At 43.8% G+C, this 24,683-nt stretch overlaps 1 long non-coding RNA gene across 1 annotated transcript in view; it reads right to left on the bottom strand.

Moving 5' to 3' along the window:
- Positions 1-4,513: 4,513 nt before the first annotated feature.
- The window catches only part of LOC146866736 (uncharacterized), a 79,678-nt gene continuing 59,508 nt past the window's right edge, over positions 4,514-24,683 (bottom strand). The window contains exon 3 of the long non-coding RNA XR_014960556.1: positions 4,514-6,562. This is a non-coding gene — a long non-coding RNA (uncharacterized LOC146866736). The remainder of the gene's footprint in view (positions 6,563-24,683) is intronic.

The following is a 24,683-nucleotide window of genomic DNA, read 5'->3' on the forward strand; positions in this document are numbered from 1 at the left end:
ACCACTGCTATACTCGGTCTGCATTACTCCTCTTTATGGCATAAGCAATGTTATTTAATTATTTATTTTATTTGCTTATGTTGCACAGCAGCAATATATGTTTTTACTGAGTGTCCTTCTGATACTTTTCATGACTAATATTTAAAAGAGTTTAATAAGATTTGTGTCTTGCTTCATTTGCTCTCACGGTCAGACAGTAAAATCTTAGCTAGACTTGTTGGATTTGGATCTGCTGAATTTGGTTTTGCTGAATCATAGAATCTCAGGTCTTACTGCAGGTACACTAAAGAGTAGACAGATTCATCTCAGTTTTGGGTTTATGTAACCCTTCCACCAGTGATTTAAAAAGTGCATATATTTTAAGCCATTTTATTGCTTTTTTTCTAACTTCCACAGTGATATCCTGTTGCTCTATACCAGGTGTAAATTGGTCAACTGATCGTCTTTTTACTCTGATGTTGGCCCTTGGTACCCGATACTGTGTGTCCGCAGAGTGGGGACAGATTACAGGGGTCTCACTGACCCTTTGTGGGCGGATTCACCGAGCATGGGTCACAACTGAGACTGCTCCAGACCCGACAATAACTCTTGAGGGTTGTTTGTGTCGGACACTACCACACAGTGTTCTCAGAAGTCAAGGAAACAATATTAATATATTTACAAATGTTTTAGGCATTGCACCATATCAAATGACAACATTCGATCAGTCTGAACGTGTGGAAGGAGAGAAAAGCAAGGTTGTACATGTGAGTGGGGGAGGAGGGTGCAGTTAAACAGCGGGTTTGACGTTGAAGTAGAAGCTGGGAAGGTTGGCCACGGGAAGCAAGGTGAAGGTGGTGGTGGTTGTGTCTTGAATGAATGAACAAATGAATGAATGAAAGACGATTTATACCGCGCAGACTAAGCCCAAAGGCATCAAGAAAGTTACTTGCAGTTCAAAGAAGATGACCCTCATTCATTCGAGTGCAAACATTTTGATACAGCCTTGTGGAAAAAGGATTTAGTGGAAAAAGTAATTTTGTGTTGACTTCAGTCTTAAAGCCAGAAGGCCTGCTAACTGATTGGGCATTCATTCCGCCCGAACACCAATAAAGTGAGTACCGTTCCAATGTTAACACCTGTTATTTATAGCAGTATATGACAGTCATGTTGTTTAAAGCACTATATAAAAAATATTATCATTATGGTTGTTGCTGCCTCACTACAGACTGTTTTAGCTCACTTCAATGACACTGTTATCTATAATTTAACTTATAATTTGAATGGGCTTTAAGTCTGTCCCTTGCTCTTAATTTGATTGATTTTTTGTCTAGTCAAGTTCCCTGCTCTCGACTTAATAGGCTTTCCTCCCAATTCTTGTATTTGTCGCACCGAATACAATATAATGTTTTTGTTAATTACTCTCTAATCCTGAAAGAAAATATAATGCATACAAAAATGATCCCAAAAATTGGTGAGTAAAACACCTTGGATAAGGGAAAGTAGCAAAATATAAGAGGTGAAAATCAGTGAGCAATGTTTGCCAAAAAGAGAGGCAGCAGATCAAACAAATGCATATTGATATTACACAAGCAGTATAGCTGCAAGGCACTATAGACAGTTTACATTTGAGCAGTATGTGCCAAATATTCAAATGCTCTACCCACCAAAGGAAAATCAGGATCCACCAGAGTCAGGAAGGAAGTGACAGATGTTGACTGCGGTGTGATTTGTCGTGAAGGCTATATCCAGCAATGCCATTTGTGGGTTGCGAAATGCAGTGATAGTGGCAGGACAGAGCCTTCGGTATTGCTTGATATTTGCAAATGCAATGGGAAGCTTTCCTTAGAGGCACCTCATACGTTCATTCGCCTGTGTGGGCCAGAACACAATCCTTTTTAGGTCTCGGCTAGCGAAGGCTGCGCTTGCGCAGTCTCGCTCGCGAGATTTAATGACTTGGAGAAGAGGGGCTTGAACCCGCCCCTCTTCTCTCCTCTTCTCCATTGGCTGGCCTCTTAAATGCTGGTCAGCCATTGGAGGAGAGGCTTGTCTCTCCAAACAAGCCCCGTCGTTTTGCGATTCGGGGGCGTGTTTTTTGTCGATTTTTCTCTGGGCCTGTTGTTCGAGAAAAACACGGCCCCGAATCCAAAAACGCCGCTGCCTTTCTCCGAGGCATTTCTGCTTTCACCTCGGAGAAAGGCAGTGGTGTGCTTGTTTTCTTCTGGGAGTAAGCCTCTCTGTATTCAGATGCTGCCTGTGTGCCTGTTTTCTGCCTCGCCGTGTGATGGAATCCAGAGTTTGTCCCTCGGGGTCGCGTCCACATCCTTCCCCGTGCATGAATGGGTGACATAACTGGCGCTCATGTAAGGCGCTACTAATCTCCCCGTGCCGAGATGTGTAATGAAAAAACGGTGCTATGTGGCGTGCTCCAACACCTTCCGGTCGAGTTCACGCTATATCATTACTTTGTCCGTCGGCTACACTGCCGACTTTTGTGCTGGAAGCCAGAGTTCGTCCCTCGGGGTCGCATCCACATCCTTCCCCGTGCTTGAATGTGTAACATAGCCGGCACTCATGCGGGGCGCTCCAAATCTCCCCGTGCCTGAATGTGTAATGTAAATACGGGGTTATGTAAAGCGCTCCAATAACTTCCGGGCGAGTTCGCGCCATATAAATATATAACTCTGCCAGCTGGTGCTTTCGTTCTACTGCTGCCTACATCGGGAGAATAAAGGGGGTTAAGAGTGCTGGTTAAGTGTTGTGTTGAAGATTTGTGGTGGGGGTTATGAGCAATGCCAATAGCTCTAACTTTAACAATGCCGAGACCATTGCATTGTAAATGCTTGTTTAAGCCTAATATTAGAATAAAAAGCTAATTTTTGCTACTAATTCCTTAACCTATTTATCTGAAAGAGCACCGCAAGCCAAGGCTAGTTAGTGAAATGAGACAAGCTCTTCTGACGAGCCAACAGAATGTGCACCCACGCAAGTGTTGCAAAAACTAAGCTTAAAATCTCCTGGACAGTGTCATCTGGAACTATTAAATCATGTGAGCTCATATGCGCTGGGAAATGTGCTTTTGACCGCCTCATTTGCATAGGTTCGGTTTCCAATTCACAGCTAAAAGAAATCGAAGAATTCCAAAATGCATAGCCTGATGTCACATATCACTCCATATAAACAGGTGAATAAATCACTCTACGTTTTGCAATCTTATATCTAGAACCATCGAGGAACTAAATACAGTTTCTCTTTAAATTAAGCTATCCTGCTCATATAACGCATTGGATTGTGCTTGTAGATTTCACAGAAAGCTCTAGAAATATGAACATACTCATTATCATAGTAGTAAAACAAAACATGTCTTAGAATTCTATTTATAGAAATATGGGTTACATAACTCTTTAAGCGTGTCAACATTTCTGTAACCGCATTGATATCTCAGCCGGGCCTGTTATAAAGTCCTAAGAAATGTTGGCATCCAAATGAATATGAAACATATGAGCTATTTGCCTAGGTGTGGCCAGGCCTAGGGTTTGGTAGTTGACTTTCACCAAAAAATGACTTCCGTCAGTAGAATACCAATGATGGTGTTGTGTTTCTCTAAATACTGTGAGCCTCATTTATGAAAAGTGACACATCGCTGCGTGAAAGCAGCAATGCGTCACTTTTCATTGCGCCTTTCTTGCGACATGCTGGACGCGTCACATTTACAGTATGACGCATCATGTTGCAAGTAATTACAGATACATCAGTATTTTTGACGTATCTGTAGGCACAAAAGTGACGCATTGCTGGAGTGTGTCACAAAAGTGGCGCAACTCCAGCAGTGGGTCATTTCAGATGGGGCAAGTCCCATTTCAAATGTGGGTGCATCAGTCTTACGCCTGCTGTGAGGCAGACGTAAGATATTGACGCATTTGCGTCCTAGAAGTGGCGCAGTGAAATCTCATAGATTTCACTGTGTCACTTCTACAAGGCTTACTTGCGTCGGAATGCCCACCCTGCATACATTATACCTGGCGCAGGTATAATGTGGCGCAGGGGTTCACAAAGTGATGCATCTACCTAGATGCGTCACTTTCTAAATATGACGCAACATGACGCATTTTTTACGCCGCTGGTGCGTCACAAAAAGTGACGCACCGACGGCGCAAAAGTGATGCAAGGGCTCATAAATAAGCCCCTGTCAGATTACAAATGTGGTTGGAGTTTCATAGTGTATGGAACAGGGGTTGGATCATCTGGCAACTACGACCCATGTAAAAAAGAAAATATTTAAATATCCTGCCTTCACTATGCAATATAAATGATTTAGATATTATGAAGGTTCTGTACTGTGCTAAAACAAAATTTTACTTGGTTCACACAAAAACCTCCACATTTCAATTAATCAACAAAAGCTTAAATTTTACCAAGATTCTGTGAGTGAGCGAATCTGCTCTAAGTGGTTTGGGGTCTTTCTCTTCTTCACATGACGTCCAGTCTTTTCAAGCAAGTTTTGCAATTCAAATCAAACAAACCACATTCAATATATGGCAAAAATCATAGGTTTATAAAGATATCCTTAGAAGAATCATACATATATGGTCACAAGTATTTGGAAAAATATCCTTACAGTAATCAAAAACTTAACAAATCAGCTACTTGCTCCGAGAAACATACAAACAGTGTTTAAGAGACAGATTAGAATCCGCCACATACAAACATCAGGTTCATTTTGCCTTCTTTCCTGTATTTCAAACAGTGAGTGTTACACATTAAATCTCGTATTGCTAAGAATGCTGTTTATGGTTTCCTCAAACATTTACAAAGTTATCTCAGTGATATTAATTAACTCAATAATAAAGACACAATCATCTTTTGACATGCAGTCCATTTCAAACAGGCTTAACAATCTCAAATGTTGTGTCAAATTGACTTTGTCTGTTCTGTTGCCATGAGCGAACAAAAGCCTGCTGTCATTATAGTTCCGCAAAGACAAAAAAACTATCAAAGTAAAAGACATTTTCTTCAAGCTCCCTTTAAAAAGCAAACCAATTATAATAAACAAGATCAGTTATCTTTATGATTTAGCCCCAAAGGTTGCTTTGTTACTAATTTATGAAACAACAATAATTCATGTTGTGACGGCCTTTTGTTCATATCATCCTCTTGGAAGGAGATTCTATTTGTTAACAAAATTGATATCTCAGTTTATGCTATTTGGTGATGATTTTCAATACAATGCAGAACAACATTGGATTGCATTATGGAATTGTGAATCATTTTATGTTCGCCAATATTTGACTTAATTGTCCATCCCTAATCACGATATTTAATCCGATACATTATAGTTTGAAAGACATATATTGCATAGGTTTGGATCGGGATGAGTTGGATAGTTTGAGGATGTTATAGATTGGATCCTCATAATACTATGGATAAAGGCGCAATTTAAGCAATGGTATATTTCTTTCATATGGGTAATTGCTATTGTTTTCACAATGTATGCCTGTTTTAACCACGTAATCCTTCAAACTGAATTTTCTGGTTTAAACTGTTAATGGTTTTTCTTTTGTAATGATCTGCAATGTTAACCATTTTGTAAAAAGGTCCAATGTTTGTGCATAGTTCTCAATATTTATTTAGCTTGTGCTGAATATGAAAAAATTACCTTTAATTTTTGGACTTGGTTTCTCTGTGTTGGTTCTAAGGCTTGCTTAGGTGGTGTTTTTACAATGTGTTGCTGAGCTTTATTTGGATAAAGATTGAGAATATCCTATTTGTGAAGAGGTGTATATCATTTCTTGCTATTTTAATGTTTACAACTCTGGATTGGTCACGGTTTTCCAAGTTCGTAGTAAGTGGGTGAATGTCAAATTATCTATCAGCAGTTTTGGGTGAAAACAGTGCAAAAGTAAGATATTTTTATCTGCTGCTTTGACCTAAATATCCATTTTTAATTTCCCATTGTACAGTATGATTGTTGTATCTAGACAATTCACTGATTCTGTGTTTCACCAAGTGATGTGTTGACTGTAAGTACTTTTCAAACATTTGTGATTCAGATCGTATGCCTGCTCAAATTGCAAAAATATTTCGTCCCACCACTTTTTGATATTTCGGCTTCAATGTGGATGTTACAATACATGCTGTTTTAAAAAAAAGAAAATACAAATATATCTATAATTGCATACTCATGTTCAGTGCTGCCAGCCATCGACATACCTGGAGTAGATAATACATTTCATAAAAATTAAAGTAGTTAAGAAATTGAATAAAATGTATCAATCCTAAAACAAAGTTTTTTCTTTTTTTTTCTTTAGAGTTTTATAAAGCGCAAACTAGACTCGAGACATCGGGTATCAGAGTGCTTTACATGAGCACCAGTTTCGTTACAGAAGGCCACATTAATTTTTTTTGTTAGGCACGGGGAGATTAAGTGATTTGCCCAGAATCGCAGGATGTTGAACGTCATTGCCGAGACTCGAACCCAGTTTCCCAGCTTCAAGGTCGACCTCTCTAGCCCAAAGGCTACATCCTCTCCCAATGCATTGGAATCTTCTCCTTAGGAAGTTGTAAAAAAAAACCGGTAGGAAACCTATTATGTGAGATATAAAGAAAAATATGTAAGGAACGTCATGGACAAAATGTCCATTCCTCTTACTCACTCACTCCCATGCATTCAAGCAAGCGTGCACATACACACAGTTATTCACAACACTCATTACCAAATATTCACGCACACACCAAACATAAATCTTTTTTAAATCACACTTTACTGCAGCTCTTTCTCGAATTTCCCAGGAGGGTTGGGACTGCTGCCTTCCCTTTAAGTCAGCCAAAGAGGGAAGGCAGCAGTCCCAACCTAGTTACAGAAAGGGATGAGAACGGTGAGACTGCTGACCCTCACCCCACTCTGTGATGAAGTGCCACTTATTGACACTCAGCCGTAGGAGCTTGAGGGCTTAAAACTGCAGCACCCAGTCTGAGGCAATGAGTGATGCTACCCCTCGTCACCGAGGAGGAGGGCCTCATGGACCTTTACTGAGCTGAGGAGGTCACGCCCACAGGAGCTGTGACATCCTCAGCACAGCAAAGTTCAGCTCATGCAGCCAGAAGCCTGCGCATTTAGCACGTCTAGCTCCTGGCTGCCTAACCTTAAACAAAAAAAGAGTGTCTGTAAGGCTGACCTTTGCTCAGCCTGACAGACACTGTTCTTAGGGGCAAAAGGTGAGGGACATGGCACCTCAGCCCCAAAGGACCAGCCGCCGCTGCTACCAATGTGTCACTGATGGATTCCTCATTTGTTTCTGCTGCATATAGGGGGACTTTGGAAACAGTGCAAACCCCTCCACCATCCACTAGCAGAAGGAGGTCTGATTCCATGGGCAGAATGAAAGTTCTTTTGGGGAGTGGACACACCACAACATTGCGACTGACTAAAGAAAACTGGCCCCATGATAAGGTTTAACACAGTCAATCAACACTTAGGGGCCGATTATGATGTCGTTCGGAAAGGCTCCGAATGGGATTCGGTATTGCAGAATCTGATTTGGAACCTATCTTTCCGAACAAATTGTACGCATTTCCCAATGACCAATTACGATGCCCGGAAACCGTTTGGGCAGTCCCAATCGGTTAGGAAAGGCAGTCGTACAGTCCGAGTCTTTCGGAGCCAAATTGTACAGCTCTATGGACATGGTTATCGAACGAGTGATTACGATGACCGATTCAGACAGCCATTCCGATTCAGTCTGCCTGACACGAAAGGGCTGCTGGAATTGGTGCTTGGGGGCCTGTTACGGGCCCCCCTTCAGACAGAGGCATCCGATTGGGGCCCATGGGGGCACCCAAGGGACCCCTCTTTCCAACCATGCACAATGTGGCAGGCACCATGGGGTGCCCGCCTCAGGGTTCAAGGTTTTCCCCAACTACCCCTTTTTAGGTCGAGGACCACCGGTCTGCCGAAGGCAGAACCGGAAGTCGGAGATTTAATGACTTGGAGAAGAGGGGCTTGAACCCGCCCCTCTTCTCCCCTGTTCTCCATTGGCTGGCCTCTTCAATGCTGGCCAGCCATTGGAGAAGAGGTCCCGTCACTCCGATCAGGCCCCATCCTTTTCGGATCGGGGGGCGTGTTTTTTGCAGAAAGTCGAATTATCTCCTCCAGCCAATGGCAAGAGGAGATAACAGCAAAACACGCCCCCGAATTCGAAACCGCCACTGCGTTTCTCCGAGGCATTTCTGCTTCGCCTCGAAGAAAGGCGGTGGTGTTCCTGGCCCTCACCTCGCCCGCTTCCAACCCCTCGTTCGCTTCCGCACTTCCTCCGGGTCTCTGCGCCTTCGCCAGGACCTCACTCGCCCTTGCCACCCCGTCTCTGGCCTGAAGTGCCCTGCGGCCTCGGCCAATGCAAGGAAACTTACTGCTGTGGATTTCCCTGATTCGAGCTTCCCCAGGCTGCCTGCGCACAACGTTAAGGTCCAGCTGTCTGGTGACACTTGTGGCGGCCCCTACACTCCCACCTCTCTACTCCTCCCTCCACCCCCTTTACTTCCTCCTCTCCGTCCCCAGGGACCGGGCTCGCTCCGCGCGAAGTCACCGCTCGGCTGCGGCCGTTCACGAGGAAAGTTGTGTCTGGAGAGGCCTGGAACACGGCCAGGCGCTCCTCCCTTTACTACAGGAACACAATCCTCTCCTTTCAGTCATAAAACCTTTATTCCGTTGAATGTGGACACAGGGGGCCCACGCCCACCCGTGCAGAGCGCACATTGGACGACCCCCAGCCCCCTCCGCCCAAAGCACGGGCGGGCCGTCACTGCCGCATTCCCGGGGTTACCATGGCTGAAGGAAATCCAGGAACCACCCCCCTCCAAAGACCCGCTCCAGCTAACCACAGCATACCAGTATCCGCCAGAGGGGAGGCGAGGCGAGGGCTGTCAAAGCAACAATAGGCATGGCCCCTCAAAACCGGTCACCCCGTGGGTTTAAAGTTTTCCTACAGCTCTTCGCTGCCTCCTAAGTGCAACCAGACACCCCTGAATGGGACACGGACGCTCTACACCCCATGCAACCCTATGCCTGTGTCCTACAGCTGCACCTAGTTTTACAAGCCCACGGGGCACTTGATGCAGTGAGGTTGTATCTGCTCCTATGGAACCCGTCGCTCAAGTTTAACATGAATGACGACTCCTTGTGATGGAAATCTTTACTGACGTCACTCTCTGCCACGGGGATGCACAGCATGGCTAGCGGACTGCCAGACCACTCGGAAGCCACGGGGATGCACAGCAAGGCTAGCGGACTGCCACACCCCTCAGAATAGAGCTAGCCCCTTCCCCACCACAATCAATGACACAGACTTAATGCCGACTAATGTGTAATCCTAGAGTTACCACTGCGCCTTTGTTCCCGCCAATGTAAAACTTCTCTATTAATACGGAAACAAACAAGATCAAAGTGACCCTGCTCCCTTCAGTTTCATGCAACCCCCCCTGTCCCCCCCAACACACAAGGGTTGTCAGGGCTTTACAATCACATCTGTGCCCCCCCTGCCCCCCCACACACACAAGGGTTGTCAGGGCTTTACAATCACATCTGTGGGGCTCCCCCCTGTCTCCCCCCACACACCCTGCGCGAATGGACGTGGTCGCCATGGTTACCACGGTGTGTGCATATGGTGACCACTTCACTGCGTTTGGGAGTACACGAGATCGTGTGACTATGCCATGCCTTTGGAATGAAGTGATGTTGCAGCGAGAGCTCTTTTCAAGATGTATGCGATTCAGTCTCCTCTGAAATAACCATGCAGGAGCGGGGCCAGTACAAACAACAACCATGGTGAGTTCCCAGACGAATGCCTGCAGAGACCGGTGCACGAATTTTCTGGAGGGTGAACTTTTAAAAAGTCTATAATCATTATGACTACATAGCTTCATCACCTACTGAACAAAGACTTTTAAATGCTTAATTTTTAGTGATAAATGCAAAGATCTACAAACAACGGTGCCACTTCTGCTTTGGCTCACAAGATTAATGTGTATGTGTCTAGATGTATGTGTGTGTGTGTGGTTCTGTATGTGTGTGTGGTTCTGTATGTGTGTGTGGTTCTGTATGTGTGTGTGGTTCTGTATGTGGCTCTGTGTGTGGTTCTGTATGTGGCTCTGTGTGTGTGTGGCTCTGTGTGTGTGGCTTTGTGTGTGTGGCTCTGTGTGTGTGGCTCTGTAAGTGTGGGTGGCTCTGTGTGTGTGTGTGGGAGGCTCTATGTGTGTGTGTGTATATGTGTGTGCCTCTGTGTGTGTGGCTCTGTGTGGGTGGCTTTTTTTGTAGGTGGCTCTATGCGTGGGTGGCTCTGTCTGTGTGTGGGTAACAGTGTGTGTGTCGGTGGCTCTGTGTGGGTGGCTCTATTTGTGTGTGGGTTGCTCTATGTGAATAGCTCTGTGTAGGTGTCTCTATGTGTGTGGGTGGCTCTGTGTGTGTGGGTGGCTTTGTGTGTGTGGCTCTGTGTGGGTGCAAATGCAATAGGTCTCGCATTTGAGAGAGATTAAGCTATTGACATTGTAAATAACAATGCAGTTTCTTTAAATGTTTTAAAAACAAAAACATAAACAAAAATAATGTCATGAGCAATGCCAATAGCTCTAACTTTAACAATGCCGAGACCATTGCATTGTAAATGCTTGTTCAATGAGCGCCTGTGTTCTCGTTCGGAATACATACTCCCATTGAAGTCAATGCAAGTCCGACCGAACTATGTTGGGAAGCATCGTAATCGGTCGTTCGGACGTGTAGGAGCCAATTAGTTCGGAAACAATTTCGAGACCGATTCGTTCAGAACAGTTTCCAAACAACATCGTTATCGCCTCCAAAGTGGTACTTATTGGACCTAGGTAGCTGTGGTCAATTCACAATTTGTGGGCCTTTTACTCATATGAAGAAAAGAGGTGGATGGCATATATGGCAAAATGTGTGTTTCTCAGGGATTTTCTCAAGCAAGAGCTTGCCTGGTTTGGAGTCCAGACCGTGCCTTCGTCATCATTGATGGGCATTATTGGAATATCTTGCTATTTTGATGATTTCTACTTGTCTCTAATAGGTTCTGTAATAGATCATACGCCATTGTATTTGAGATCTGGCTCTCAGGAAGGATTGAAAACATGCAGTAGAATGTCAACGAGTATTTGAAACGGGGTCTTGTAATAGAGCATATTCCTTTGCAGGTCTCTGAGGGCACGCTGTTAGAGATAAAGGGCCCAGGCTTAACACCTATGTGTTCAAAGTTTGCTTTAGGGCCACACTTACTCTGAAATCAACTGTATTCATTATGGGACGGAAGTGATGAGACAATCATACTTGTACCACCCTATCAGAAAGAGCTTCTGCTAAACAATTGTAGGTGATGGTCTTGTATCTGAGTGAAAAATGTGTACTTTGCCATTGCTAGTAGAGATAGGAAATAATGTCAAATGCTGTGAGCAGTCTCAATGTATTGTGTAAACACACACAAATCTGGAGGAAGAGTTAACCAGAATAGCAACCAGAGGGAATGGTTGAATGTGATCCCAAAAATAAGAGCAAGGCTGGACTGGACGGGCTGGGCTGGCATTGGGTGCTTCAATGGGTGGCTGGAAGGGTAGGGAGGTTGGTTTTGTTACTGGGGGCCAGTTGTGCAGCAGCGCTACAATATCGCCCCCGGTAAGGAAATCAGCGTGCCTGAACAGCATAATCTCTCCTGTCTCCAGCCTCCCAGGGCCAGCCAGTGCTTACATGGACTCAAGTAAAAGAAATTACCACCACAGGAGGATGCTTTTGGGTGGGGGGAGGTGGCAGAATCATGCAGGAAAGGGCTGAGGCTTTGAGGAATCACCCGAAGGAACAGGAAAGGAGTACGGTGAAGGGGGCCGAGATGGTGCACTTGAGAATATGCAGAGTTCCCAATAACACAGGCTTGTCAGAACCCAAGGAGTTTTCTGTATTGTAGGGAGTGCTAGAATCCATGCAAATCTCATTATTGGCACTCTCACTAGTGCAGAAGTGTTAGACACAATTTCCCCTTTTTAGGACAGAAAAGGGAACTGTAACACAGAGAGATGCTGTCATAACACATTGTTCAACTAAATGAGAACTGTATTCTCTTGGCTCAACAGCAGTCCCCAGACCACAACTCTGATTTACAGCTTCATAAGTGTTTGGGGGGATGTGAACAAGATTACACATGACATGTTGCAAGCCTGAGCTTCTGCATAGAAGGAGGTAGTAACATGCACATGATCGCATGTGCTCCCAGTTAGAATGCTGGGCCGGCAGTTCAGGCTTTGGCAGTCCTACTGTGTATCCTTATTTAACCCATCACTCACACATTCTGTGGGCATTATCGGTCTAGGGGAAGAATCACAGGTTGGAAATGATGCAAGGTTGGCCTTTACCTTATGATTCTGTCAGTGTTCTGGCTGAGAATGAGCTGGGGCTGAAAGAGGAAGAATATTGTCTCTGAGAGTCCATAGTGACCAGAAGGCGCTAGCACATGGTGCAATATGGCATGCCCACTTAGGGCACACTATCCGGTTTATCACCTCGTGAGCCAGGATGCTCAATGGACATAGAGGCCTAGAACATTGTTCTGCTCAGTGAGTGAGCACAGGAGCGTTGCAGAGCGAGCTGCTCACTGAAGTTACAGGAAGCTAGCACAGAGCGCTAGTCACTGGGGGCACACAGGAGTATGCTTATATAGGGCATATAAGCCTGACTCAGCGTCCTGATGACTCAGTGTTGTGTTCATTGAGGGCTCAAGAGTCTAGATCAGTATTTTGCTTTCTAAAATTTACATTAATGTAGGGCAGTGTTCTGTTCACTGAGGGCAAAGAAACCGAGACAACAGACTGTGCAAATGGAGTAAACGTAGGACCCCAGAAAACCTTAGCACCTAGAACATACTTAATCTCTCAACCACACCGAATACAAGTATTTTCAAAACAAGGCATCACTATGTCCTCATCCCCACTGTCTCTCATTTACTATACTTCATGTGCATCTTCATCCCCCTTCAAGTCCCAAACTACTCAATAATCCTCTGCTCTTTCCACCAGTTACTTGTCTGTCTTACCACATTATCCATTCACTCCCTTCTAACTGGTACTTACCACAAAGTGTTTCCATGCACTCCACACCCAGGGTATTATAAGGTCTTGCACTACACTGTTGGACTCACAGGGCTGCAATTCTTGTCGTAAAAGGACTTTATTTGCTTAAAGTATTACGTTTTTTTTAATAGTGCTTATTTATTTGTTATTTGCAAACTTGTTTAAGTACAATAAAGGTAATCAGTTCAAATTCCGTTTTTCACTTGCTGAGGATATCCAAGGAGTGCGCTTTTATACATCTGGGAGCGTGTGCATTTTTATTACGGTTGTACTTTCATCCAAACACAAGGAGATGATGGACGGACTGCTGAAACTTTGCAGACACTCACTCCCAGTCACAGATTTGGGTTGAATCCATCATCGTTCTTTAGCTCACTTCGCCACTTCAGTTCAAACCCAGCTATATGCAAATCAGTCTTGACCTTGTGCCTCATGGGAACAGTCCAGCCAAAACTGCCAAGCCAGGTCTTTCCTGAACTGGAAAAAAGCATCCTGGGACCGGTTTCGGGGTAACACCCCTCATCAGCCAGGCTAGCTTGAATCCAGTGGCAAAGTAATAGATATATATATCCCAACACAAGTTCCACAAAGACTGCCAAACTCCAAGGAGGGGTGCATCCTTTATCGTGAGGATGGGCTTGCGAATATTTATCTCCAAAACAAACACGGAGCACTCACGGGGTCTTAGTAGACAGTTAATTTGATGAGCAAACGCATTTCGGTGATTTGCCTCAATGCTCATAAAGTTGACACTGCAAAGTTAATGCAGGGGCGTAACACAGGCCACCGCATCTGCCGTGGTGCAGGGGGGTCCCCGAGCTGCAGGGGCCCCTCAGCACAGTACTCGGGCCAGAGAGCTCTGGATTAAATCTGGAGCGGGGGGCCCTCCCTGTACCTAGCAAGGGGGCCCCCTCAACGTTCGTTATGCAACTGAGTTAATAACATGCATTTAAAAATCGTTTGAACTGATCTTATTGGACGATATCATCATGGCAAACAAGGAAGGACTGCTGCCATTATAGTTATTACGGCAGCCATGCTGGAATGTTGTTGCACTCATATAATCCAAATGGCAGTACCTCGTCTTTTATATTCCTCATGTATACAGTCACAAATGAGCCAATACAATATCAGTCTTGCAGAGACATAAAACAATAGTACTGAGTATCTCGTTCAAGGATGGCCATTGTTATTTCAGTCTTCCTCATAATTCCACCCCGAATGGGCTGCCCTTCAGTCTCCTCAGTGCCATTGATGGAGCGGGGTTTTTATTTTAAAACCGAATACCTGTTTCATTTTCGTATGTTATAACTAAAAGTACTACTGATTAATTATTAAGTATTAAAAGTTTGTCAAATGTTGACTAATCAACCCTATTAACCAGAGAATTACACGTGGAAATGTTATCGCATGGCTACAATAATAAGTGAACTAAGTTGGTGAGCAAATTGACAGAAATGGATGTTGCTTATGTGATGTTTATTGTGTTTGCGCTTTAAATTAATATGCATTAATGGCTTTTGATGTCGCAAATGGCTAGATAAATACATACACATAAGGGTATTAGTAAGGGGAATAACACTGTATAATCATTTCCGTGCAGTAATTATGTTTTGTGTTTATTCTTGATTAAAGTTGTCCATTGTGGCCTGTCATAAAATGGCCACCACCCGCAGCCTGCATTGGAGTTGCTGGAAATTTACAAAAAGGCTTCGCTCTGCCTGTGACCTTGCACCTCTGATGAACTGAAAAGCCATAAGCATGATGACAAGTCCAGGACATCTGCCAAAAGCCCCTGGAAGACGGAAAAGTTACAAAAGTGGAAATGTTGACTATTCGAACTTGTTTGAACCCACTATTGAAACAAATTCACCTAGTAGAGACATCCGTAAAAGTAACGAATTAGTCATGGACGTTCAATTCTGCTATTCATTATTTGGGACAAACTATGCGTGAGAAAATCTCGCAGAATATCGAAAAAGTACCAAGATGACATTATTTCCGCCAAATCATCCGTTCTGAATACAGAAATGTAACTTTTAGAATGTAAATTTTAGTATAAATAATAGTAGACTAGAGAGGTCTAGTGCCACTTCTTCCCGAGCTGATGATGCGAGGTCCCTATGCTGACGAAGAGGACGGAGACTCTACATGACTGCAGGAAACTCTGTTTCTCCTACTGAGGACCGGTTCTGACTTAGGATCTGACATTTAGACAGAATAGGTAAATATGAGAGAAATGAATTTGCATTTAATTGGCTTTTCTTACAATTTAGATAAATGAACAATCTGTTTGAATTTCTGTCTCGGGTGGTTATTTCTTGTCATGTTTGTTGAATTTATTGGGAATTCTCTTAATGTATTTTGCTAGATTCATAAGCAACTAAGCTGGTCGCATTGACCTCAAAGTACAGGCAGATTGGATAGGTGTATTTTGAAAGTGTTTCTCCTTTACAAGGCACGGATAGGATGATTTAGGGTGAATGTTGGTGTAATGGGCCCCACCAGCGTGTGATGTGAGTATGCGTGTGTGACTGTGGAATCATTCCGTCCGTGGAAGTAGAGGGGATTCGGAAGCTCCGATCTGCTCCAGTTTCTTGGTAGCAGAATGATGGTTAGCTATTGTCTTGGTCTAGCGAAATTGCGTGTATATAGGCTTGTTGATTATTGATTGATATTTGTACTAACACTTTATGTTGAAGTCGTATTGAGTTTTATGTATTGTGAACGGCTTCTGGGACGTAGGGAGTCGGTGACAGTTCCGTAGTAGAGCAGAGGGAGTGTTGCTCTCGGAAAAAGGCGGGATTGTTGGCCCTGTATGCAGACAGGGGAAAACGTGTGACAATTGAAGTTGCGCGTCGCATTGTCTGGGTTCGATGAGGTAGCATCGCCGTGTGTTACCATTAGAAACGTATTTCTATGTGAAAGAAGTGTGTATGATAGCGAAGGTTATCTGTGAAACTCTGGTCTTAGGTCCCAGGGATCTGTAAGGTATTCCGTTAAAGCTTACCGCTAGAGAAGTAATAGGTATTCACGGAGCTTGTTAGAAGGACAGGGCAGAGGTAAGCGCTGCTTTGTTAACGTGTGATAAAATTCTGTAGTAGGACAGACTCTTCGCTGTTCTCGGGAAAGACAGAATTCTGTGTGAATGTACTACATTTTCTGGTATGAAAGGGCGTGAATGAGAAGGCATTCTGGTTAATCGTGAAACTCTTAGGAGCATTCCGGAGGGAAACAGTTAATTAATGCTTGTTAGAAGGGTGAAGTAGAGGGATGTGCTACTTTATCAACGGAAGTAACGATTCTGTAGTAGGGCAGAGGTAAGCGCTGCTCTCGGGAAAGGCAGAATTCTCGTGGGAAAGGTCTTTTGCTGTTCTGTGGCTAGCGAAGCAGACAATGGAGATGTTTGTATGTTGTAACTAACAGACTCGTAGAAGTTGAAACAAAGTCTACTAAGTAGTCTTGTAAAGGAGGGGTAGATGAGAAACAGGAGACAAGAGCAGAAGCGACTGCAGCGACTGCTGACGTCAGGGAGACCGCGCTGTGATTTGACAGTGGGTTAGAACGGTGGAAGCACAGAGATTGGTGCGTTGGTGTACGCCGTGCTAGGATTGGGAGACAGACAGGGTGACGTAAACGTTCCAGATTGGTGCGTTAGTGTGTGTCGCGCTGCAATTGGATAAGACATCGTACAGTTGTAGAACAGACTAAGAGTTACGAAAAACAGGAAAATGTATTACCATAATGGAGAGAGGAAAAAGAAGTCCTTATTCAGTAAAGTAAAGACCTGGTTCGACAAGGATAAGGATATTATAACTAGGGAAGGAGAGTTACTTCCTCCGACCAGAACCCCTGCATCCTTTATGGTTGCAAAATATGGGTATCATACCTGTATTTGGTTAGACAACTGGGCGAAGTATACTAGAGAGGATGGGGTTTTGGCTTTCCCAGAACATGGCTCATTTAATCTGGCCGTGTTAAGAAATTTGCGGGAAAAGATGATGATTCTAGAGCCTCGGCCTAAGCCGACGCAATTTGAGGCGTTGGTGGAATGGGAAGATGAAGTACATGAGCGAGAAAAGCAGAGGAGTGGGGGTAACTACAGGTACATGTTTGGGCGAAAGTATGATCGCGAAACCCATCATGAACGAATGAGAAGGTGGCGTGATGCCAGTATGACTGAAGGATTATATCCCGTAAGAACAATAGAGGAATCGGGAGGAAGAAAGTGTACAGAGAAAGAACATAATGTAGAGACCAGGAGATATGGGGCAAATGAGTCTGATGATGATGTCATAGAAGACATGCTCTACAAAAGACCACCCCCGTATAGACGAGAACCGGAGGTAGGAACAGCAGTTACCCCAATAAGAAACACCCTGCGGATTATAAAGACAGAGGCTACAGCCCCTGAGTTGAAAGGCAGTTGTTCTCTGGCAGAAAGAGAAAGAGAAAGAGATAGAGAGAGAGAGAAAGATAGAGAGAAAGAGAAAGAGAGAGAGAAAGGGAAAGAGAGAGAGAGATAGAAAGAGAGAGAGAATGAACTTGAGGATGAAAAGACCAGAGAACTAGCAAGAACTACCTTTGAACTGACAGAGGAAATCAGAGAACTGACTAGAAATCTTGAGGCAGTTACAGTGCCTGTAACAATAGGTCCGGTTATGCCTATTTTTGACAAGCAGAGGACGGGTGAGAATGGATTAACGGTACCATATGTGGGCAATAGATTGATTGTTCCTCCGGAGCAGGCAGAAATGAGAGCAGGAGAAACACAGTGGAGAGCAGGAGAAAATCAGTGGAGACATACCATATGTGGAGGAGAATCGAGTGTGCAGACTAACTCAATTTTGAATTCTGGATGTATGGAAGGGAACAGAGGATCAATTTTAGAACCGCAAAGAGTGACAGAACCAGGGGGTGCAGAAAAATCTGTGATAACTGCTGAGGATTTGAATGATTGGCTGAAATGGAAGAGTTGATAGTAGGAACCATACCTACAGAAACGCTGAAGGATTATCAGGAAGGGGAAATCCTCTTCTTGTGTAAAAGCGTCACATGGAGAGCAAAGAACATACACGATAGGTTGAAAGGAATAGCCAGTGAATTGGGAATTGACATGGATAAGGTGAAAGCTTTACAAAAGTCTTACCGAGTGGATTTTTCAGACAAGGATATTGAGAATCTGAACAATGCAGGCCGAACAGGACAGATTAAGGAAATGATTGCCTTGCTGAAGAAATGGGGAGATGTAGAAAGATGGAAAGACAGATGGTACCAAAAGCGAGAGGATGGGCCAGATAGAACTTACTCGGCATTTCCTCTGAAAGAAAAAGAAAAGGCAGTGACAGCTTACCCCATGAGAGAGATTCCAGGAGGTGGGTACGTACATGTCCCATGGACTAGACAGGATATTTTATCATTTACAAATGATTTCCCTCGTTTAAGGGAAAAGCCTGTTGAGTGGTACAGACAAGTCGACAGGTTTGTAAAGCTGTCAAAAGTACTGTGGATTGACCTAAATAGTCTGTTTGATATAATTGTACCAGCAGACTTGTGGGCAGAATGTAAAATAGTCGTAGACTGGCCCACTAAGGAATATCAGAGAGACCCAAAAACAGGAGCTCCAGACCCGGAGGTCATGAAGAAGTATGAGCAGGTTATGGCCTTCCTGAAAAATAAAGTACCCCCCAAGGAAACAGACTGGTTTAAAATAGACTGAACACATCAAGAATTGAAAGAATCAGTCCATGCTTACTATGAAAGACTGATACTAGCTTTTAAACAGTTCAGTGGAGATAAACACTTGGGTGACAAGGACCTGAGCCATTTTGTGTATATATTTGTGTACGGTTTGCGGCCTGAAATCAGTGAAATGATACGGCAGCACACCGTAGACTGGCAGAGTAAGAAGATTGATGAGATTCTGAGACATGCAAAATACTTCAGTGATGAGATTGAGGCAAAGCAGAGAAAGCTAAAAGAAAAGGCAATGTGGGCACAGGTGAAAGTTGCAGAAAGACAGGAAGCTCAGTTGGTTGAACAGGCAAATAACACAGGAAATAAGCCCAGGTTTGTTCCGGGAAAAGGAAAAGGAAACATTGAGGAAGCCAAGAAAAGGTTTCCCTGCCACAACTGTGGAAAATTGGGGCACTGGAAATCCGAGTGTAAGAATCCACCGTCTACTAACGAAGATAATCCCTCAATGAATTCACAGGTGCAGAGTGAGGGGTGTGGTCAGCATCGGCAACAGCAGAAGGCTGATAAGCAGCAGAATCAGGTGCCAAAACCACCCTTGCCACAGAGAAAAGGATCTCAGAAGTACAGTCAAGAGTCGGGATTCTACGATGAAGAGCAGGTAATCAAACAAAAACGCGCAAGCGCAGTTTCTCAGTACTGGCTGAAGAATGAGGGAAGTGACTCCGAGGGAGACTTCTGATGTTGCCGAAGAGAGGAAGAGGAGTGCGTACTTGGCGCAACTCTAGAAATAGACCAGGCAGGGCCTTTTGTAGATGGAAAAATAAATGGTGAAAATGTCACTTTTCTAGTTGACACAGGGGCCACGAGATCAACAGTCAGGTCAGCTGATATAAAGAATCTTCCTCTCTCGGACGAAGCAATCCAAGTGGTTGGTGTGTCCAACACACAGATTAAGACTTTACTTACTGAACCAGTAAGGGTCAGGATAGGGAAATTTTCAGACATGCACCGATTTGTGGTGTGTGACACGAGTCCTGTGAACTTGTTAGGCAGGGATCTGCTGTGCCAGATGAATTGCACTATTTTCTGTACTCCAGATGGAATAACCTTTGAAACACCTGATGAGGATGTTCTATACAGAATGACCATGGATAACAGAGAATGTGAGGTTTTGGGAACATATGCAATATTTAATCCTGATGCATTACCCCCAGAATTGAAACAGACAGTGAAAGCAGCAGTTTGGGATTTTACTGGAGAAGATGTGGGTCTGATGAGAAATGTAGATCCAGTAAAGATTACTGTGAAAGAGGGAGTGGTTTACCCAAACATACCGCAATACAGATTGACACCTGAAATAATTGAAGGAATAACACCTTTAATTGAAAAGATGATCCAGCAAGGAGTGTTAAGAGAAATATTGAGCAGCCCATGTAATTCACAAATAATGGGACTAAAGAAACCTAATGGAAAGTTCAGAATAGTAGAAGATTTGAGGAAAATTAACAAGATTGTTGTACCATGTTGTCCCATTGTGCCAAATCCATCAGTGATTTTGTATCTGATACCTCATGATGCAGAATGGTATACAGTAATTGATTTGTGTCATGCTTTCTTTTCAATCCCATTGCATCATGACAGCCAGCCAATATTTTCTTTTAGATTTGGAGAACGGATCTTGGCATGGTGCCGAATTCCACAGGGGTATACAGAGAGCCCTTCAATATTTAATCAATTGTTAAAGAAATCTCTGGAAAGTCTGATAATGCCTGAAAATTCAGTCTTGGTCCAATATATTGATGACCTACTTGTGGCATCGAAAACACGTGAAGCTTGTGAAGTAGACACCATTGCATTGCTGAATCATTTGGCAGATGGAGGATTAAATGTATCTCCAGCCAAATTGCAGTTCTGTAAGAAGGAAGTCCAGTATCTGGGACATAATATTGAGAAAGGCCTGAGAAAGGTGACCATTGACAGGATCAAAATCATTAGAGGAATGAGAGCCCCAATGACACAAAGAGAGGTGAGAATGTTCCTGGGAATGGTGGGTTACTGTCGTCAGTGGATAAGTAACTTTTCCCTGATTGCCAAACCATTGATTAAATTGACCAAAAGTGAGGTAAAAGACCCATTAGAACTAAACCCAGAAGAAATGGCTGCATTCAGAGAGTTAAAAGACAGACTTTGTGAAGCTCCTGCCCTGGGAATGCCTGATTATGAAAAGGAACTTTGAACTGTACTGTAGTGAGAGAAATGGATGTGCACTTTCAGTGTTAATCCAGAAACATGGACGTCTGAGGAGGCCAATTGCCTATTTCTCAGCAACTCTTGACCCAGTAGCTGTGGGTTTGCCAGGTTGCTTGAAAGCAGTAGCTGCTACCTGTAAAAGTCTGGAACAAAGTGAAGGAATCATAATGGGATATCTTGTAAGGGTATTCGTACCTCATGATGTGGCTATCCTTTTAACAAGGAGCCGGACACAATTCATGTCTCATAGTCGGCTGACTAAATATGAAAAGGTCATTCTTGGTGCAATCAATGTAAGCCTGGAGAGATGTGTGAATGTGAATCCAGCAACACTGTTACCTGATGCTGAATGTGTGGGAGTGAGAAATGATGTTGATCATGATTACCTGGATGTACTTGATTACTGCACAAAGCCAAGGCCAGACATAAGAGATCTACCACTGCCTGAAAGTGATCATGTGTTGTTTGTGGATGGATCTTGTCTGAGAACAGAGGCAGGAGTGTTGAGTGCTGCATATGCTATGTGCAAAGTCTCGGAAGTTGTGGAAGCATCACCTTTGAAAGGAGTTAAATCCGCTCAGGTGGCAGAATTGGTGGCACTGACCAAAGCCTGCAAGATTGGGAGGAGTGTGAGAGTGACTGTGATGACTGACAGCCAGTATGGCTTCGGAGTTGTCCATGATTTTGGCCAGCTATGGCTACAAAGAGGGTTTCTGACCTCAAGTGGAACTCCTATAAAGAATGCTGAAGTAATTGGAAAATTGCTAGAGGCGATACAGCTGCCTAAAGAACTAGCAGTTGTAACATGTGCTGCTCATGGTCATGGTGATGATTTTGTAACTGTGGGAAACAAGTTCGCCAATGACATAGCACAATATTGTGCAAGAAACAATCATTCAATTAACAGGAGTAAAGAGCGAGAAATATCTTCTTGTTCCTTAATGTTCACTAATGAGGTGGGAGCATGGGAGGAGGTGAAACAGCTGCAGGATGAGGCAGGAGACAGGGAAATGAGAGATTGGGTGAAAGCAGGTTGTGCACCTAGAGAAAAAGATCATGTGTGGGTCTATAGGGATGGAAGACCAGTCATGCCAAACAGCATGGTGTCAACAATGGCAAGTATGTATCATGGCCAAGGACACCTGGGGAGGGATGCTATGATAAGAGCCTTCAAGCAAACCTGGTACAGTCCCAAGTTCAGACTGATAGCAGAAAGTCTCTGCCAGAGATGTCGGATATGTCAGCAATTCAATCCTGGAAAGAAAACAGTGGTGAGCCTAGGAACAATAGGCAGGGAGGGAGGACCCTTCACAAGAATGCAGATAGACTTCATTGAAATGCCCCCAGTCAACAGATTGAGGTATGTCCTGGTGGTGGTCTGTTTGTTCTCTAGGTGGGTGGAGGCATATCCAACCAGAAGAAATGATGGGATAACAGTGGCCAAATTACTGTTAAGAGAGTTCATCCCAAGGTACGGGTTCCCAGTAACAATTGAATCAGACAGAGGAGGACATTTTTATAATGAAATCATGAGTTTAATTTGTGAAGCATTGAGTGTAGAGCAGAAGTTACATTGTGCTTACCGACCAGAGGCTTCTGGGGTCGTTGAGCAGATGAATGGTACCATCAAAAACGGAATTGGCAAAATGTGCTTAGCCACAGGAATGAAATGGCCCGATGTCTTGCCTCTAGTCCTAATGACCATTAGTTCTACTCCAGACAGAACAACAGGTTTGAGTCCACATGAAATTATCATGGGACGTGCTATGAGGCATGCATATGTACCAGTGAACAAGCTGATGACTATAACTGATGACATGATTTTGGATTACTGCAAAGGCCTGGCTGACGCAGTTCATTCTGTGTTTCACCAGGTTGGAGAAGACGCCACCACACTTGAAAAGAAACCAGCCCATGATCTGAGCCCAGGGGACTGGGTAAGGATAAAAGTCCACAGAAGAAGGAATTGCCTGGTTCCAAGGTGGGGAAGGCCAAGACAAGTCATCTTAACCACAACGACTGCTGTGAAGTGTGCTGGTGTGAAAAATTGGATACATGCAAGTCACACACTGAGAGTTCCAAATCCAAGAGATGGTACTGGAAAAGAATACTTTGAAGAATCAGATTCCAGTGATGATGAAGACACTGAGGCAGTAAGAAGAAAAAAGAATCCTGAAAGTGGGGAGAATGAGTCAAGGGAGATTTTCATCCCACCAGAAGAATTTTTGAAGAGAACAGTGCAAACTGCAGAGACGAGTTCAGATTCTGAAGAAGTACCTGAGGTTCCGCTTGACAGTGACCAACACAAAAAGAAAGAAAGAAAAGAAAAGAACATTCCAACAGAAGAGACATCCGAATCACATGAGGAAAGTGGACAAATTCCACCTGAGATAAATATTGAAGAAAGAGGGACAGACAAAGATAGTGAGGGACAGATTGCGGAAAAACCCCGAGGAGGTGTAGGGAACAGCACCAACAAGCTAGGTGAAGGTACAAGTAGACAGCAAGAAGATTGCATGTCGGAGACCCGAGGAGGGACAGAAGTAGGGGAATCTCAATTGGTGGAAAAAGAGACTGTTGGAGAAAAGGGAGTTGTTGGTGAAAAGAAAACTGTTAATGAACCAGAAGCAACTGAGACAGAGTCGGAGGAAAGTGACAATGAGATACATGGAGGACGAGTTCTGAGAAAGAGAACTTGGCTTGGAGAAAGAAACAATAAAGAAGGAAAACAAAAGAGAAATGCTAAAGGAGATCTTTGGCCAAATAAGATAAAGAGACTGAGGTTTAGACTGACACGAGTTAACTCTTCGAGAGCTGAACAAGTGAACGAAGTGTCAAGTCAAAATCCAACCAAAGAAGAAGAAACAAAGATACCTGAGAGAGCAAAAAGAATAAGAAAACCAAACCAGAGGTATAAGTCACCGGAATGGACGTATGTGTCAGGAGTCACGGGAGGTTTCCTCCCTCTAACTCCACCGTGGCCACTATTTTCTCGTTACAAACCATTTCTAGTGCAAGTGACCTCTTTAGTTGGAGCAATTGCTGGCATCGCAGAAATTCCAACATGGCTGCCAATAATTCCATACTGCAACAGCATATCGCTGTTTAGCAGTCTAGTGTTTGTAGTACCAACTGCCTGAGGAATGTTCTTCAACATTCCTCGGTGCACTTCACTGAGGAAATCACCAGAAGAACACCTGAATTCATGGCGTCGTGGAAGATAGCTAGGGTAGAAGCGAAATCTCGGGGTTAGAATTCGCCGGTCAACATACACTTCAAGAACCAGGTTAGCATGCAAATAATATTGGTTAAATAATATTTCTGTTAGAAAGAATTCCGAAATTTCTGTGGACATGCTAGAAGTTTTTAATTAGGTTAGGGTACTAAATAAAAAGAGGATAAGAATACAGGAGTAATTATTTGGCTAGCACTACTTATTTCCTTAGTACTCGTTTAGTCAACCGAATGTTTGTTTCTTTTAAAAGCTGCAATTAGCCAGAGAAATTCCTAAGAAGCATTAGTGGTAATTGCTTCAAAAATATGAATGCCAGCTTTAAAGAGAGCCTAAAGTAAGTTTGACATTTTAGGCGCGAAGTCAAACATCTGAGAAAACTCGTCAGACGGAGGCTTCCGTTGTC

The sequence above is a fragment of the Triturus cristatus genome, chromosome 1_2, assembly GCF_964204655.1.
Source record: "Triturus cristatus chromosome 1_2, aTriCri1.1, whole genome shotgun sequence".
NCBI classification, from domain to species: Eukaryota; Metazoa; Chordata; class Amphibia; order Caudata; family Salamandridae; genus Triturus; species Triturus cristatus.